The sequence below is a fragment of the Saccopteryx bilineata genome, chromosome 3 (assembly GCF_036850765.1).
Source record: "Saccopteryx bilineata isolate mSacBil1 chromosome 3, mSacBil1_pri_phased_curated, whole genome shotgun sequence".
In the NCBI taxonomy this organism is placed as follows: domain Eukaryota; kingdom Metazoa; phylum Chordata; class Mammalia; order Chiroptera; family Emballonuridae; genus Saccopteryx; species Saccopteryx bilineata.
In genome coordinates, this window is record NC_089492.1 from 260134135 (window position 1) to 260153081 (window position 18947).

Genomic DNA, 18947 nt, shown 5'->3' on the forward strand with positions numbered 1-18947 from the left:
ACTTCCTTCTTTAGGAACACGGGAAGGGACAGGGATTCTGGTCTCTGTGTGAAAGCTGCAATCAGAATGAATGACAGCTGGCCCGTGTGTGCGTGTTTGGGCTGCTCCCTTCTCCACACTGGATTTCCTGTTGCGTGCGCACACCACGGTGCCCCAGAACCTGTGTCTCTCCCTGACTCCAAACTGACCATTTCCCCAGGAGTGTGTGTCACAGCTGATCCCTCCATCTTTCCTGGAATACAGCGCTTTCTCCACGTGGTGTCTGGGATGCACGCTCTCCAGATATTCTGCCAACTTGTTGGCCCCTCTTCTCAACTAGTTTTCCTAGTTGGTTTTTCTTTCTCTTTTTGGCCTTGATACCTAAGAATGCCCCAGAGGCTCCAGGGCTCAGTCCTCAGACCACTTTCCTTTGGCTACAGTCACTAAGACTTGTGATCTTATCTGATCTCAAGGACTTTAATGCCACTGGTACGTGCCCTGTTCACTCCCTCGCCTGCCCTTTTCTCTCAGCTCTGGACTCATTTATCTAGCTCCCCAGCTTCTCCCATAACAGTCGAGGGTACTACCATTCATCTATTTGCTCAGGCCAAAAATATGGTAGTCACTTCACTTGTCAAATTTAATTCATAGGCAAATCCAGTAGGTCTACTTTCATAGTATTTCTAGATTCTACTTACCTCTCACCATCTCCGCTGCAAGCCATCATCACTGATCATTGTTCTCACGGAACAATGATTATTGCAACCGTCTCATATTAGTCAGGATTCTTCTGAGGAACAGAACCAATAGGGTAGAGGGACAAATATCTTATTCTTTCTATCTATCTATCTATCTATCTATCTATCTATCTATCTATCTATCTATCTTTTTTAAAGTGAGAGGAGGGGAGATAGAGAAACAGACTCCCCAACCAGGATCTACCCAGCAACCTCTGCCTGGGGTTGATGCTTGAATCAACCAAACTATCCTCAGCACCTGAGGCTGATGCTAGGACCAATCCAGCCACTGGCTGTGGGAAGGGAAAAGGGAGAGAAGGGGGAGGAAGAGGGGGAGAGAAGCAGATGGTCATTTCTCATGTGTGCCCTGACCAGGGCTTGAACCTGGGACAGCCTCATACTTAGTCAATGCTCTATCCACTGAACCAATTGGCTGGGGCCCATCTATATTTATTTTAAGGAATTGTCTCATTCAGTTGTTGGAGCTGGAAGTCTGTAGGGAAGGTTGGCAGGCTGGAAACTTAGATAAGAGTTGATGTTGCAGTCTTGGGCCTGACACTGCAGGAAAGGCCAGCAGTCGGAAGTCCAGGCGGGGCTTCTATGTTGCGTTCTCCAGGCAGAAGTCCTTTAGGAGACTTCGTCTTTGTTCTTAAGGTCTTTGGTTGAGTGGATGAAGCCTGCCCACATTAATCCCTTAAAATCTCCTGATTTAAATGTCAATCATATCTAAAATAATATCTTTACAGCAAGACCTAGACTAGTATTTGACCAAATAACTGGGCATCATATCTTGGCCAAGAGAGATCTCCAAACAGATCTCTGTGTTTGTGTTTACTCTTGCCTCTCTTTACGCCTTTTCCCACATATCTGCCCGTGATTTTTAAAAAAAATATTTATTATTACTGTTTCTTTTTATTTTACTGATTTTAGCAAGAGAGGAAGGGGAGAGAGAGAGAGAGACAGGAACATCAAACTGTTTCTATATTTGCCCTGACCGGGGATTGAACCAGCAACCTCTGCCCTTCCAGACAATGCTCTGACCAACTGAGCTATCTGGCCAGGGTGATTGTATTAAAATCTAAGTCAGACCTCTCCTCTGCTCCAACCTACTAATGGCTTCTCACTTTACTCAGGGTAAAATCTGAATGCTTCTACAGGCCTCCAAGGTCCTTGTGATGTTCTTCCATATCTATGACCTCAACTCCAAAATCTCTGCCCTACACTCCCTGGGTTCAAGCCACACAAGCTTCACTGCTCTCACCCAGATGTGCTGAACATTATTTATCTTGGGGTCTTGGGGTCTTTGTTCTTTACATATATATATATATATATATATATATATATATATATGACCCACCTCCTCCCTTTATCCAGGTCTCTGTTTAAATGCCACTTCCCCACAGACATCTTTCCTGACTGTCCTCCCTTAAGAGCTTCCCCTTGTTTCCACTCCTGCCTGTAACTTGCTTTCTCGTAGCACCTGTCATATATGCTTCATTTCTCTCTGTACTAGAATGTAAGATCTATTAGAGTAAGGAATTTGTTTATTTTGTTTCCCCCCAAACAACATCTGGCACATAACTGGTGCTCAACAAATACTTTACAAATTGAATAAATGACTATGCTTCATATATCTACTCCACCAGATGGTGACCTTAGATAGTTTCCCACTTCTCTAAGCCTCGTTTGTCTCATCCTGCATCTTCCTGTCACAGGTAAGTGTTTATGGTGCTATTTTCATAGTTGTGAAATTATTTATTTATAGAGATACAGAATCCTTTTTGTGTCTTATGTGCAGAGCAAACTCTGGAGTATTTAATAATATAATCAACAAAATATTTACTTATCACCTACTATGTGCCAAGACCCATTGTAGGCACGAGGGATATACAAACCAACAAAACAGACAGATCCAGTGCCCACAAAGCAGTGCCAATGGCCTGGACGGAGCAGGGGTCAGAACTGAGGTGCTGAGGAAGGGTTGAGGTACATTGAAGTCAGAGCCGACAACAGTTTCTGTTTCCTTGGATGGAAGAGGGTAAATAGAGAGAGGAGTTCAGGACTACTCTATGGTTGTTCCAAGTCAAAGAGTGCTGCCCTCTAGTGAGATGGGAAATAAGTCAGATGAGGGGACCAAAAGTTTGGACACGTTAAGTTTGCGATGCTTGTTTGACATCTGGGTAGAGATGTGAGCCACAGATAGACAGGTTATGGTCATTAGGGAATATCTGATACTTAAAAGTCCCAAATCTGGCTCAAGGGGGTGACTGAATGGAGATAAGGAGATATCTCAGGATTGAATCATAACAGGGAACTACAACATTTGAAGGCAAGACAGAGCGGGAGGAACCAGCAAAGCAGATGGAGAAAGAGCAGTAGATGAAGACCAAAAAAGAGATGTGTGTCTTTGAAGCCAAAGGAAGAAAGTATTTCAAGGGTAAGAACATGCTCACCTGGGTTAGCTCTGCTAAGATGGAGGCTGAGAACTGCCCCTGAATTTGGAAACGTGGAAGTTGCTGGTGACTTTGATCAGATCAGTTTCAGGAACCTAGTGCTGGAACATCTGATTGGAGCGGGATTGAGAGGAATGGAAGAGAGGAAGTGGACCCAGTGAGAATGGAGGACTGGCTCTAGAGCTAGAGAGCTGAACTATCACTCTGAATTTAAGGGTAAAATGGGGAGATGACACATTTTAGAAGGATCAGTATATTTGGCCCAACACAAGAGCAGAGTCATTCTGGAAGACCCTGTATGGGGAGTTGTATAAACCAAGGTGCGGTGGACTTCCCCGCAGCCTCCTAAGTGGAATTTTGGTCTTTCCCTGGAGAAGTGGGTGACCCAGTGAATGGTTCTATTTTTGCTATGACCAATGGGAAACTCAGAACCCAATTTGTGCCCCAATATTAGCAACTGAATCTCATTCAATCTATGTCTTCTCTTTGGATCATTTGCCCAGTCTACCCATATTGTGTACACACACACACACACACACACACACACACACACACTTTCTCTCTCTCTCTCACACACACACACACACACACACTTTCTCTCTCTCTCTCTCTCTCTCTCTCTCTCTCTCTCTCTCTCTCTCTCTCACACACACACACACACACACACACACACACACACGTCAGCTTTGTTTAGGTTCTGTCCAGCTTCTTTATGTTTATGGGCTGGTGATTGGCAGTATGTTTAAGGACAGATAAGTGAACCAGGACTGCCCCCTGGCGAAGGACAGGGAACACTGCAGGCAGAGAGAGCTGAACTGCCCTGTTCCTTAATGAACCCATCTCTTGCTGAGGCGGTACTTGAGAGTTACTGGCTAAGTAGACATTTGTGCTGTCTGATATGAGGGGCAATGGAAAACCTTGCTGTCCCCATGTCTATGCCTGGGGGAGTCCTACCATTGTAATCATGACAGTCACCTACTGATGCTCTCAGAGCTGCCAGGAGGGGCAGGGCTTGAGGTCATTAGGGGAAAGTCCCTGCTTGTTGGCAGCTGCCTGCGTCCTTGGTAACCAGATAGCAGATGCTGAGGTGAACAATGAGGCTGAAATGGGGAGGAGAGGCGGGCAAAGTCCAAGCCACAGGTGGACGTGGTACTAATCCAGTCTTGGGGACAGCCACCACGCAGCCTGAGACGGCATGGGAGCCAGGGCGAAGACGGGACCGGCAGGCCTCCAGAGGCCCGGGGGCCTGGGCTGGACTGCTCTGCCGGGAGGAGACGGTGTGTGCCTCTGACCCCGGCTTCTGCCGCCTTTCTGCCCCCTGCCCATGATGGCCAAAGGCAGGTGTGGCAGGGATGTGTGTATTTTTTTTGTGTGTGTGAGCATGTGTGTACATGCCTACATGCTTATGAGCATGTGTATGGGAACATGTGTATATATGTGTGTGCTCTTGTGTCTATAAGGGAGAGTGTGTGTGTATGTCTGAGTGTGTACAGGTGTGAACTTGTTTGTGTGTACATGTGTGAGAATGGTGTATTGGTGTGTGGGAGTATGCTTTTGTGTCTGTGTGTATCTTTATGTGTGAGCATGTGGGTACATGTGAATATGAGTGTGTATGAGTGTCTGTAGGGCTGTGCATGTGAACACGTGCATGTGAGCAGGTATTTGTGTGAATAGTGTACGGGAGTTTGAGTATGTGAGGGTGTATGAGTGTGTGTTGGGTGCTGGAAGAAAGGCCACTCGTGCTTGGCTGTGAAGAGTAGCGTGGTGGCAACAAGAGTCATGTCCGATGCAGGAGGCCCGGTGGTTTGGGACCAGGGTGTGAGGAGGGCTGGCGGTGCGGAGGCTGGCAGCTGGGGCAGGCAGGCCGTCGTGCAGCTGCCGGGAAGCTGGGACTTACTGCTGGTCCTGGGAAGGCCGCCAGCCCTGGGCAGCCAGACCGAGGTGTTCTCCCTTCTTCACATCCCACCTCCCTCCAGCACCCGTCTGGATGCTGTAACTTTGAAGTCAGGCACGGCCAAGGGCCCACTATTGTGCAAACCAGAGCAGATCACCCACTCTGAGTGTCAGGCTGTCAGCTGTGAGTTGAAAATAGCACACCTTGGCTGCAAAACAGGGACAATGAGGGTGGAGTGAGAGGACAGGACTGCCAGCTAGAGTCCACTGGGAGCTGGTGATGGGCCCAGCCCACGGGCCCTACGAGTACAAACACATGGATTGCTCACATCACTCCTTTTAGAGAGAATGTCAGGGCATGGACAGGTTCACTACCTTGTCTGAGGACACACAGCTTACCCACAGCAGAGCTCCCAACTTGGTGTTGTAAGCACTGTATGCCTGGCCTGCATGAGCAACGAGTGGATATAGGATACCCCTCACAGTACTGGGCACATTGTAGACCCTCAGAGTGTCCCTACTAAGGGTTCAAGGGGACAGTGGAGGGAGAAAGTGATCCTGTCCTACATTTCCCTATAAATATCACCCCAAGAAGTCCCTGGATTTCTGGAATTCTGATCTCTCAAAGAAATGACGCAGATGCTAGTTCATGCAGCTACATCCTTAGCAACAGTAATAATAACAATAACATATCGAGAGGTTATTTGCAGTTCTCCATTTGACCAGCAAACATTTATTGGGTACCAGGGCTCAGAAATAGGCGAGCTAGCCCTGGCCCTCAAAGGGCTCATGGCCGGTAGGACAGATGAGGACAGTGCTGTGTGGCAGGGGCCCCAAGGAAGCGCCGCCTACCTCCAGCAAGGCAGCGGGGGAGCTCTTGGGCTCCTCCAGCCTTTTGCTCCTATATCACGCTCAGGATGCCTCCCCCTGCCCTCTCCTACGTCCTGCTCAAGCCCCTTCCTCCAGGAAGCCAGCCCTGATCATGTCCATCTTACGCTCTGCTTCTTGGGAACTCCTGCAGCCCTGTGCTCTCATGGAACAGAACACCTGCCACCTTTATTGTTCCGTCGTTTCTGTTTCTGGTTCAAAAGACCCATCTGTACGGTTAGACTGCATCCCATCCAGGGCATGACCCCATCTCACATTCCTCCAGGGCTTCAGGGGCCCCACACAAGACAGGGACACACTCACCTTTATGATGCTCTAAGTCGAGGTTCCTTGTGTGCAGCACCCAGGCTGAACTGCTGAGGAAACCCTAACTGCTGAGTCAGGGGCTCCGCTTCGCAAAGCAGGATTGAGGTTCAAGTGGGGATGAAATACAAATCCTCCCGCAGCAAGCCTGGGACTGAGGTCCAAGGCACAGCTGCCATTTATGTTTTAAAATTTGCAGTTGGGGATCATTTTGAAACTTGATTGCTCTGTCTTGGGGACTTCTTGAAGTCCAACTCCACAATAAAGCCAATCAGACTCAACCATCAAATGTCAAATAGAAGCTAATGAACCATTCATAGGCTTAGGAGAGAAATCAGGCAATCTCTTATTTCAGGATTATCCCTTCCAAATATTGAATCTGAACTGTAAGCAGAATTTGCTTTAATTGCATCCCCCTCCTCACCGCTGTGGGGAATCTTTGGCATTCCCTTCGTGTCTTGGCTTTCTGGAGAGACTTGACAAGCTGACCTGCTGCCTTCCAGAGGCACATGACTCTGGGCCATCACTCAGAGGGGGAGCAGGCAGAGGGTGCTGGGACTCCTCCTGCCCTGGTGGCTGAGCCCTTGAGCTTGAAGCTGGCTGGGTGTCCCCAGTGCCTATGTGGCTGTCTCTTTGTGGGGGAGGGAAGTTTTAGCGAGTGAGATGGATCTCCTCATGTAAGCCCCACTGGGAGCTTGTGTGGGGCTTTGGGAGGCTAGGTGGAGCCCAGCAACAGTGGAATGTGTCTAGCAGCTATCTGTCTGTTGCTGCATGAGGACCTGCAAAGACTAGCATTGTTGCTAGATCAATGCCTGGGTGCATCTGCTGCTCTCTGGTGCCCTGTGAAACATCTGGCTGGGAGCTTTGGGCTATCATAGAGGGATTTCCATCACTCCTACCTGGGGCAGTGCTACGAGGCAGGATATTTTTACTCTCGTTTTCCTTGCCTTAGGAATTTAGGGTAGCACAGTGGTGAGTCACTTCCTGGGGCAGAGGTAGCTGATCAAAGTTTCCTCTCCCCTCACACACTATTACAGACATGGCTGGAGAGCAACTGGCTGGGGACTTGCAGCTAGGCTTGGTCACGTAACTGGCTTTCATCACTGGAACGTGGGCCACTTGTAGTTCTCGGCCCTTAAGAGGGAGTAGGCTGCTTCTATCCTTGTTTCCCCTTTCACTGATTGTTTCCGATGGTGACCAAGCTCGAGGTCTGGCTCCATCACAAGATGGAAGGAGCCAAGGTCCCTGTATCAACATATTCAAGACAGGGGCCATGGTAGACAGAGTGGATTAAACGGTTCCACTTCCTGTCCCTCCCTGAGTCGGTATCCACTCAGAACTCCGTGAACTCAGGATTACCCACAAAGGTGGAGTTTATGTCTCCTTGCTTTAGCCAATAAAATGAGGCCAATGTGATGGTTTGCCAGTTCCAAGCCAAAGTTTTAATAAATCCTCCATGTAAATAAGAATAATAATATTTACAAAAAGAAAAGGCTATTTTTTTTAATAAATTTTTATTAATGGTAATGGGATGACATTAATAAATCAGGGTACATATATTCAAAGAAAACATGTCTAGGTTATTTTGTTATCAAATTATGTTGCAAACCCCTCGCCCAAAGTCAGATTGTCCTCCGTCACCCTCTATCTAGTTCTCTGTGCCCCTCCCCCTCCCCCTAACTCTCTCCCTCCCTCCCTCCCATGTCCTCCCTCCCCCCCCCACCCTTGGTAACCGCCACACTCTTGTCCATGTCTCTTAGTCTCATTTTTATGTTCCACCAATGTATGGAATCATGTAGTTCTTGTTTTTTTCTGATTTGCTTATTTCACTCCTTATAATGTTATCAAGATCCCACCATTTTGCTGTAAATGATCTGATGTCATCATTTCTTATGGCTGAGTAGTATTCCATAGTGTATATGTGCCACATCTTCTTTATCCAGTCTTCTATTGAAGGGCTTTTTGGTTGTTTCCATGTCTTGGACACTGTGAACAGTGCTGCAATGAACATGGGGCTACATGTGTCTTCACGTATCAATGAGAAAAGGCTATTTTAAAGATGAATTATGATAGGTATGGTCACGTACTCACTGACACAGGTCAGCGGTTAACCAATGTGTGCTCCCCGGGCTGGGGTTCCTTGTGTGTTATTAGTTCCTGAATTGTTTACTGGGAAAATTATTTCCCATAATCTTCTAGAGCTGCTCATCTGTTCATAGCAAGCCAAGGCCAGCCTAGACCAGCCTTCAACCAGCCACTCATGACATGAATGAACCCACCAAGATCAGCAGAGCTATCTAGCTGAGCATCATATGACTACAGATGCCTGTGTAATAAACACCGTTTGTGCCACTGAACTTCTGTGGTAGTTTGTTACACAGCATTAAGACAGGAGAGAACTGATACAGCAGCCTACCACCCAGGAATGAATCTATGCCTTGGAGTGTGATGTGTGTGGGAGAGAAATTTCTATTGTGATTGTTGGTTGTATATTTTGGAGTTGATTTGTAATAGCAGGCCCTAACAAAACTGTCTCACTGTGGTGGCTCCCCCATTGCTTCGGGGTGAAGGGTCCAGAAAAATCTGGCCCCTGAATCCTTCTGTAGCTCCACCTTCTCTTTCTTCTACACATGAACTGTCCTCGAGTACTCCAGGCAGTCTCTGATGTCATGACCTTATCTTGTGTTTTCCCTCTGCTTAGAACAGCCCCCCACTACCCGCACACCCACATAGCATAGCTAAGATGCAGTTAAAATGTCTGTCCTTCCAGCAAGCTTACCCTAGTCCTCAGAAGAAGTTCCTTCCTGGTTAAGATGGTGCTAAGGGCCATACACTGTTGTAAGAGCTTTAGATGTATTACCTAATTTAATTCTACATCAACTTTATGAAGTGGGTGTTATTGAGACCTTCACCTCACGGATGAGGAAAGCACGGCACAGCTAGGTTTCTCCCGGAATCTCTCGGGAGGGTCCATATGGCTGCAGGCTGCTCAGCGGGGGTGGTTGGGTTTGGGCTGAGAGATCTGTTTTTTACGTCTGGCAGAGCAGTCCTCATGGAACCCCGACATCCGTGAAACTACTTCATGGTAACATTTTCAAAGTAAAATGAAGAACTTTTGTGCTTTAAAAGACACTGTTAAGATAATAAAGAGACAAGCAATGGAGGGCAATAAAATATCTGCAAATCAAATATCTATAAAAGATTTGAATCAGAGTGTATAAAGTCTCCAAAGGCAAGAATAAGAAAAAAATATATAGCTCAATTTTAAAAAATGAGCAGAATAGGAGAACAAAGAAGGTAAATGGATGGCAAATATACATCTAACAAAGTGCTCACCTTCCATCCGCCAGAGCAGCTAAAATTAGAAAGACGGACTGCATCAAGCACGGGCAAAGATGTGGAACCAACACTGCTGCTCAGATAGAAACAGGTACAATCACTTTGAAAAAGAGTTTGGCAATGTCTTAGAAAGTGACATTTACACCTACCTTATGATCCTAGTCATTGGGTGTCAGTAGTCCTAGGTATTTATTCCAGGAGAAAGGAAAGTACACATCATGAAGACTTGTACATAAACGTTCACAGCAGCCTTATTTTTAACAGCTCATCAAGCGAATGGGTACAGAACTTCGGTATAGCCACCAATGGAAACTATGCACAAAGAAAAGGAACACACCACAACATGGATGACTCTCAAGATAGTTAAGCTGAATGAAAGAACCTGGTGAAAAAGGGAGAGTAGATCACTATGATCCCATTTATACAAAATTATAGGAAATGCCAATGAATTCATAATGACAGAAAACAGATTATTTGTTACCTGGCAGTGAGGGGTGAGTGGGGAAGGATCTCAAAGGGGCGTAAGAAAACTTTAGGAGAGATGGATATGCTTACCACCAACGGTTTCACAGGTCTACTATACATTTGTCAAAGTTTGCCAAATCATAGGCTTTAGATATCTTCAGTTTTTGGATGTCAGTTATACCTCAATAAAACTGTCAAAAACAAAATTCCGGTGTGAAGATTGAGGGCCTTGGGAATTATTAGAGGACTTGAGTGGTTCAACTCAGGCTCTCTCTAGGTTGCTAACTATTAAAGAATTATTTTTAAAAATTAGATCCCCAATAAAGACCAGGCCTGTGCTAGGTACATTCACTTTGTTTGCTCAAGAACCAGGTAGTCTGGGCAAGTGTCCCCCAGTGTGCACCGGGTGCTGGTGGGACCTGCTCAGAAGACGCAGAGGGAAGGCTTGGGGAAATCCCCCTAGGGAGTGATGGGCACACAATGCAGTCAACAGTTCATATACTATAGAGATGTTTACCTGGAAAATATGGACTTTTATTGATCAACATCACCCCATTAAATTTAATTTCTTTTTTTTTTCTTTCTTTTTTTTTTTCTGAAGCTGGAAACGGGGAGGCAGTCAGACAGACTCCCGCATACGTCCGGCACTCCTGGTTGGCAGTCCTGCCGGACTGACGGATAAAGGCGGGAAGGACCTGCGGGACTGACGGATAAAGACGGGAAGGACCTACGGGACTGACGGATAAAGGCGGGAAGGACCTGCGGGACTGACGGATAAAGGCGGGAAGGACCTGCGGGACTGACGGATAAAGGCGGGAAGGACCTGCGGGACTGACGGATAAAGGCGGGAAGGACCTGCCGGACTGACGGATAAAGGCGGGAAGGACCTGCCGGACTGACGGATAAAGGCGGGAAGGACCTGCGGGACTGATGGATAAAGATGGGAAGGACCTGCCGGACTGATGGATAAAGGTGGGCTTAGCATGAACCCAGGCAGTGAGTCTCAAATAGAATAGCCAACAGCTAGGTCAGGCTCTGGACACAGGAGAGGGTGAAGAGTGACTCAGTGAAGGCAGGCGTGAGTCCCAGAGCCCTTCGTCGAACTCTGGGCACTGTTGACATGTTTGGCTGAATTATTCTTTATTGTGAGGGGCTGTCCTGGGCTTTGTAGGACTTTTAGCAGCATCCCTGGACCCCACCCCATAGATGCCAGTAACATTTACCACCCTTACCCCCATCAAAATCATGGCAACTGTTTCCAGATGTTGCCATCTATCCTTTGCGGGAGAAGTCACCCCTGATTGAGAACCTCTGGACTAACCACTTAGAATCTCAGTTGCATCCTCTGCAAAATGGCCACACTTGACCCCTCTGAGGACAGGAGATTGAATGAGACCTGCACTGTCCAATCTGATAGCCACAAGTCATATATGGCCACTAACCTTGAAATGTGGCTTGTCTGAGCTGAGATGTGCTGTGTGTAAAATACAGACCGGATTTTGAAGACTTAGTATGATGAAAACCATGTAAAATATGTCATTAATAATTTTCAGATTGCTCAGATTTTGAAATGAGAATATTTTGAATATGTTGGGCTAAATATTATACAGTATTACCTCTTTAAATGTGGCTACTAATAAATCTAAAATGACGTATGTGCCTCACACCATTTTTCTATTAACATTGGTGCAGCAAAGGGACAAATGTTAATTAAAGAATCACCCGATCAGCATGACACTACACTGAGAAGGAAAGTGGTGTGACAGATGAGAGCATGGACTGGGGATGTCCAAGGGCCAGGGGTCAAGGGTCCAGGAAGGCTCCCTAGAGGAAGTAATGCTAAGAGGGAAAGTTTGAGGGAAGAAAAAGAGGAAAAACAATTTGTGCAGAGGAAGCAGCTAGTGCCAAATTGCTGTGGTGGGAGCACAAACATGGGAACTGAGACAAAGTGCAGGCCCCAAGGTGGGGTGCAGGAGCCTGGCCACACAGGGCTTTGTGGGCCTGGAGAGACCATAGAGGGCTCTGGAATGGGCCTCTGGATCCAAATCAGAACTCTTCCACTTGTTAAGTCTGTAGTCTTTGGGCAAGTAACTTCAACTCTCAGTGACTCAGTCCCCACATCTGTAAAATGGGAATGATGATAATAATTGCATTTACTTCGTAGGGTTATGCTGATTAAATAGGTTGTGAAGTGAAGAACACCTAGAAAGGGCTGGACACATCGTGACTGCTCATTGTTTTCGATATTAACTTCCAGAGGAAGGACGACTCCATCTTAGAAATCGTGGCTTTCTTTATTCTGAGTATATGTACAAATATGCCTTGTATGTATGTTTCTTTTTTTTTGTTAGACCTTTTCCTGTCCCCAGAGGAAATCCCAGCCCAGGTGGGAACCTTGCCTTCTGTTCCCTGGGATCCTGGAGAACCCAGAGGAAGGAGCTGAGAGTCAATCAAGGGGCACAGAGCGAGAACTCCACTGAAGACCTGAGTCCAACTTCTCTCTAACAGCAGGGCTCCTAACCGTTTCTCCCAAAGTTGCTTCCTTTTAAAGCCAGTCTGAAAAAGAGGTGTTATCCTAACAGAAAGGAAAAGAAAAATGAGCTTCCTTTGGCTTTTGCCCAGAGGAGCGCCCCAGGCTGCCTGGCCAAGGCGGGGAGAAGGCGCGGCTTTCCCAACCTCATGTACATATTTGGAAAAGTCCTTGATTGTTAAGCTCTTTGACCACATTCCAGGGACCCGGCAGCACCTCCTGGGAGGGTGACCCCTGAGAGCCAAGACTGGGCTAGGATGTGTTGCAGATTGCCCAGACGTTTGTAGCAACTTTGGTGGTGTGATTTGTATATGTAAGAGCTCTACCTCTTGAAAATCTATCTGGGTCCTGAGCTGGGTAAATAAAACCAAGTATTCCTGCAGCTCTGCAAGTGAACGCAACCAGAAGTGTCCTAACAGCGCTGGGCCGTGAGCCCGACTTGCCATCAGTGGACAGCTTCAGGTGACGATCCATTGAGTTTGTCTCCTAGGAGGATAATATGCGTGCTACGTGCATCAGTGGCAGGGAAAGAGAAGCAGGTCTCTGCCCGCCATGACCAAGGGAGACCTGGACTCGTCCATTCATTTTTTCTGCTTCCTACATAGTCAAGAGCTGAATTTGGTCAGGGCTTTCTGAGAAACTTTGCTCACTCTAGGATAGAGCTTGGGCCCTTGATCCTTCAGAGGTCTCAAGGGATTCTGGATCAGCTTCATCTCTCTAAGATGTAGTTTGTGGGTACAATGATCCAGTGTGTGTCCATCCTTATATGACAGTTTCCCAAGCAGAAAGAAAGGAGCTGAAGATAAACATTTCCTAGTATGCTGTGGTATAATGAGAAATACATTTGTCTTTGTCTCTGGTTCCTGGCGCAGAGCTCCTAAAACCCTTGTGATTTTCTTAGTGATAAGGGTGCTAGGAGCATCTTGTATTCTAATATTTTGGTCTTTGACCCTGATTCCTAACTCAGGAGCTGTTAATGTCCTTCTAATCTCTGATGATGAGTGTCTTCTGTATGCTAACAAGATGACTGGTGACTGAGATAGCTTTGGGAGTCAACAGGAAGACCAAGCCATGATGAGAAGCTTGGAACCTTCAGCCCACCTCCCATCCTCCAGAGAGGGGAGAGAGGCTAGAGATTGAATTAGTAATTGATTACACCTATGTGATAAAGCCTCCATAAAAATGCCTAAACTGGAGCTTGGAGAGCTCCCAGGGCTGGGGAACACAGGGAGGCGCGGGGAGGGTGCTGCACCCAGAGAGGGCACGGAAGCTCCACGCCCGTCCCCGCACCTTGTCCTATGCACCTCCTCAACCGGCTGCTCGTCGGGGTCCTTGGCAATAATATCCTTCATAGGAAACCAGTGATGTAAGGAAATGTGTCCCTGAGTTCTGTGAGTAGTTCTAGCAAATTATCAAGCTTGAGGGGGACAGGGTTGTGGGAACTCCTGATTCGTAGCTAACCAATGAGAAGTACAGGCGACAACCTGGAACTTTGACTGAGTCTGAGGTGGGGAACAGTCTCATGGGATTGAGCCCTTAACCTATGGGGTCTGCGCTAACTCTGGGTCATTTGTATCAGAACTGAGTTAAATTGTAGGACGTCCAATCGATGTCTGTTCTGAACTGGAGAATTGTTTGGTGTGGAAAAAAACCACACATCTGGTGCCAGATGTGTTCTGAGAGTAGAGGAAAACATAGTTTTACATGCTTTCTCTTATCAGAGAACTTTTCCCAAAGTCCCCAGTAGACCCCTTCTTGTGTTTTATTGGCCAGAACTGTGCCAGAGTCCACCCCCAGACCAATCACTGGCCCAGGATTGCCATGATTGGCTTAGACCAGTCATGATCCATCATCCCATGCGGTCAGGCACATTGGGTTTAGGTTGCAAGGAAGAAGCAGGGAGTGGTGGGTGTGTAAGAGCTCCATTGTGGCACCGAGCCTTTATCCTGAGAACAGTGGGAAGTCATTGTAGAGCTGTAAGCAGGGGACTGGCGTGATCAGATTTGTGTGCTTATAAGACATTCTGGCTGGAGAGTGGAAGTGGGTTGAAGGAGGCAAGAACAGAAGGGAAATTAGTTCTAAGCTGTCCATGCTTTTATAATAATGAATAAAGTCAGATATGCTATATGTTGATGTAGGAAATGTTCAAACTTGCAGAGAATTTTCGTAAGAGTTTATTTGAGCCAAACTGATGACATATGCCAGGGAGCAAGATCTCAAATGCTCCAGTGAACAACAGCTTTTCAGCCTCTTTTAAGCATTTGAAACTAAGGAGGGCACTCAGGAAGATTACATGAAGTCGGGAGAAATCAAGGTAGGGATTAAATTACAATTAAATTACAGGACAATTTAGATCATGTGCTCTCACACTTTAGAAGGTGGGGTCTGACGAGGTGCTCAGGTATCAGAAGCAGGGGTCTGAAATAGGGCATTTCAAAGGTGCGTTAACCTAGATGCACAGAAACAGCAGACAGGGCTTGCTTACGACAGAGATAAACCTTTAATAAAGAAGTTAAATGCCTGGGAGGTGTCTAATCACCATGACCTGCCCAGTTAGGAATTTATGATCAGATTACCCTGTGAGGTTACTTTTCGTAGAACCTCTTTTTTTTTTTTTTTGGACATCTGGCAGGATAATACTTTGAAGAAATTCCTGATATACATTCCCTTCTTAGTAATTTACTTTTTGTTCCTGCGCATTCCTTAAAGCTGGGCCAGAAGACCAAGCTCATGGCCCAGGAAAAAGAAGGGAGAATACAACCTTGACCAAAGACATTATTGCCAGCCTTAAATTTCAAGCTAGATTTTCTAAATCCACAGAAAGACGCAGTCTAGAACAGGAGTCAGCAAACTAGGTGTGTGGGACAAATCTGGTGGCTGTTTTAGCAAGTAAAGTTTTATTGGTGCCGGCTGTGCTTTATTTGTATATGAATTGTCTACAGCTGCTTTTTGCTGAAATGGTATTAACTGAGGATTTGTGAGGGAGACTGGGTGGCCCATGAAGCCTAAAGTATTTACCATCTGGCCCTTTATATGTATTATAAAGTTGGTCAACCCTAGCCCCGAAAGGCAGACTCTGGGGAGAGGAGGCATTTTCTTGGAACATCTGAAGCTGAAGTTTTACATATCAAGACCCAAAGCTTGGAAGATTTGCCGTAGAGTAGGAGGAACGAGGATTCATCACAGGGAAGTTTTGGCCACACAAGATTGGCCAACGTCTCTCTAGTGCTGAGGCAGGTAAGGCTGGGTGGCTTTATTTATTTTTATTGTTTAAACATTTTTTATTTTATTGATTTCAGAGAGGAAGGGGGAGAGAGAGAGAGAGAAACATCAGTTTGTTGTTCTACTTACTTATGTATTTATTGATTGACTCTTGTATGTGCCCTGACTGGGGATTGAACCTGCAACCTTGGTGTATGGGGATGACACTCTGACCAACTGAGCTGCCTGACCCGGGCCCAAGATTGGCTTTAGATGTGAATGTCCTGGCTTCCCCTTCAGAGTCAGAACCCTAACTGCCTTGGGTATGCTGGGAACTTCAAGGCACTCAGGAAAGCCTTGCATTTTCACGGTGCGGCCGGCTCCAGTGTCAGTCAGTAACAGAGTTGCAGTGGCTGATGAACATTCATTAAAAAGGAGGGTCCAGCCTTGATTGGGTGGCTCAGTTGATAAGCATCCTCCCGGTGTACCCAGGCTGCAGGTTTAATTCCCGGCCAGGGCACATACACAAGCAACCACCGAATGCACAACTAAATGGAACAACTAAGTGGAACAATGAGTTGATGTTTCTCTCTCTGTTTCTCTCCCTTCCACCCCTTTCCTTTCTCTCTCTCAAATCAATGAAAACATTAAAAAAGTGGTGGTGGTGGTGGTGGGGGGTCTAAGAGCAGCCTCACCTGTCCTGGACACTCTAGCTTCTGCTTGGACAACTTTGACACTGCAGGACAGCCTTACCTGATTCCTCCATCCTCATTCCACAAAGTCAGCTGCCCCTTTATATATTTACAAGGAATTCTAGACTTCCTCTTTTATAATACTCATTATACCAGTAATTATTCACTCAGTATCTGTTTAGCCTACCAGACCATTGATTCTATGAGGCAGGGATAATAATTTGTTTATGGTTTTACTCTTATTGTGTAACTCAGTCATGACACTGAGTGAAGTAGATGTCCATGAATGAATGAGTACCTCAAAAGACCACTCCCTGGTTTATCCCTGTTTGGTATTTCATTGTCTAGATAGCTCTTGGCACGATCATTATGAAAGGCAGAGTGCCCATTTAAGAGAGGAGATGAGAAAACCATTAACTTAGTGGCTGCATTTGTAGTCAGCACTCAGAAACCACAGAAGGCCCTACAGCTAAGATGTGTCCTTGACATTAACGTCTACATTGACCTACGCTCACTACCATACTCTCCAGAAGGGACTTGCTGGTCTTTCAAGGGAACAAAGACTTCCACACTGGTTTCTAAGTTGGAGCAGTGCAGCCAACTGGACACCATTTAAATGACCCAGTTAGGTGTGATCACTACACTGATGGACAGAAGCAACATGTTGCAGGAGGGGATGATCTGCCAGAAGAGTCTTGGACAAAATGGGGTAGGGGTGTGGCCAAATATTTAAATAACTTTGTACTTTTGCATATGTATACTGTATTGTGTACTTCAATAACAAGTTAAAAAATCAAAAAAGAAAATAATCTTGACAAGTTGTTATCCAAATCAATAATGACAATAAAAGGCCACATTTGTTTTGTGTTCAACAAGAGCCAGATGCTCTGCTAATTTGACATGCGTTTTCTTGTTAGTCCTGACAATCAGCCTCTGGGGTAGCTGGCCATCACTCACCCTTCATTTCAGAGCTATGTAATGAGCACCTCTCTGCTGCAGGCGGTGCCCAGGCTCTGAGACAGAGCAGGAAACAACAGAGACAAGTCCCTGCCCCCACAGAGCTTTCATTCCAGTGGATAAGTACTATTATCAGCCCAGCTTGTAATGAAAAAAAAAAAAAAAAAACAACAACAAAAAATAGGTTCTGAAAAGTCCAGGAAGTTGCCCTACCTTGTGTCTAAGAATTGATCAGACTAGAATGCAGCTCCAGATGTCCCTGATTTCAAAACTCCCAACCACTGCGCCATGTTGCTTCCTCTGCATTGAGTCCCCCAAAGCTTGTGCAGACAGCCCTGTGCTGGCTCAGGAGTGGTCTTCAGCACATTGTAGTACAGACGGATTGGATTTATTTATTGTTAAAGCAGAAAAGGTTCATGTCACTGAAGAGTGCAGGGAGGGTAGACTGAGGTGCCCCGACATGGTGGTGAGGGCTCCCTCAGTGTCAGCAGCAGGAACTCCCCATGGCAGCCCAGGCCTGCACAGCCCTCATGATTAGCTGTCCTGAGACAGTCGGCTTACCTCTCCTGGGTTCCAGGAAACACTGGGACACTTCCTAGCATCGGGCATGCGCCTTTCCCAGAACTGCTCACAAGGCCAAGGGTATGGGTATCCTTTTTATAATTGTACTTTTTCTTTGGACATGTTCTATAGTCACATGGCACAAATTTCAAGAATGTAAAAAAAGAATTTTACAATAGGAAGGTGTCCTTCCCAGCCTCTCCCCTAGGCACATTGTTTCTCTCCCAGGAGTCCCTTGTTCCTTGTGTATTTGGTGGGGACATTCTAAGACAAAGAGAGTGAAGACATCATTGGGCGGCCCTGCTTAATAGTTAAAGAAGATGGAGGGGCTCACCCCCAAGGCTCCCATGATGGTGACAGCATTGTAAAAGTGTGAGGGGACCCTAAACTATCCTCCAATTCAGGCTGAAGCCACCTTTTGGGGGCTGCTGTCTGTTATAATAAGCCTGTGTTCCAGAGCCTCTGAGCAGCTGCAGGAGACATGTCCACTGCTGCTCTGGGGCCTTGTGATTCTTGTTTACTGAAAGCCCACTTTGGAGCCAGTGCTTAGATAAGAGGAACAGACCCAGGAATGCGGTGACCACTCTAAAGCACCAAGTCCTCTCAACCCCTGTGAGCATCCAGCTTTCCTCTCTCCACGGCCTTTCTTGGAGCCTGTTTCTCTTTAATAAATAGCTTTTCAAAACACTCCAGTTCTACCCTATCAAGTTGCTCTGCAGGTAAGAGAAATTTGAAATATTGATCTATTGGTTTTAAGAAAAGCCAGGGTAGAGCATTATGCTAAGTGAAATAAGCCCTTCAGAGAAAGACAAGTGCTATGTGATTTCACTCTTACGTGGACTCTAATGAACAAAATGAACTAACAGGCAAAATAGAAGCAGACTCATACATAGAGAGCAGGCTGAGAGCTGGGGGCGGGGGTGAGCGGAGTGGAGGGATTGAGCAGAAA

The 18947-nt window shown here is 46.4% G+C and overlaps 1 protein-coding gene across 1 annotated transcript in view; it reads left to right on the forward strand.

Moving 5' to 3' along the window:
* Positions 1–4342: 4342 nt before the first annotated feature.
* HIVEP3 (HIVEP zinc finger 3) overlaps positions 4343–18947 on the forward strand; it is a 571694-nt gene continuing 557089 nt past the window's right edge. Inside the window, exon 1 of the mRNA XM_066269482.1 lies at positions 4343–4510. The gene's annotated coding sequence lies outside the window, so the exon portion shown is untranslated. The remainder of the gene's footprint in view (positions 4511–18947) is intronic.